This window comes from Amblyomma americanum, chromosome 2, assembly GCF_052857255.1.
Source record: "Amblyomma americanum isolate KBUSLIRL-KWMA chromosome 2, ASM5285725v1, whole genome shotgun sequence".
Taxonomy (NCBI): Eukaryota; Metazoa; Arthropoda; class Arachnida; order Ixodida; family Ixodidae; genus Amblyomma; species Amblyomma americanum.
Window position 1 is genome coordinate 21,742,836 of NC_135498.1, and position 346 is coordinate 21,743,181.

Below are 346 nucleotides of genomic sequence, written 5' to 3' on the forward strand. Positions count from 1 at the left end.
CTTAGAATGAGTAAATATTGGCATCAAACTCATGCCCGTTGTGAGAGACGTCAGGTCCCCTGGACCAACACCCTCTAAATACTTTGCCTGGACCCGACCCAAAACTTTCCCTATGCCTCTCGCCCACTGCTGCGCTCGTCGGAAGCTTCCTTCTCATTGCGGATGACGTATGAGAGGTGTATAAATAGGACCCCTACGAATTTTCTTTTTTTTTTCAGTAATCCGGGGGTGAAAATTTAATTATATTTTGGAGCTTAAATTCGGGCTCAAAAAAGCTCGCAATTAGGGGTTTTCCGAGTCATGTTTTGCAGCAAAAGACAATTTACTATAAGCGCTGGATTTTGTG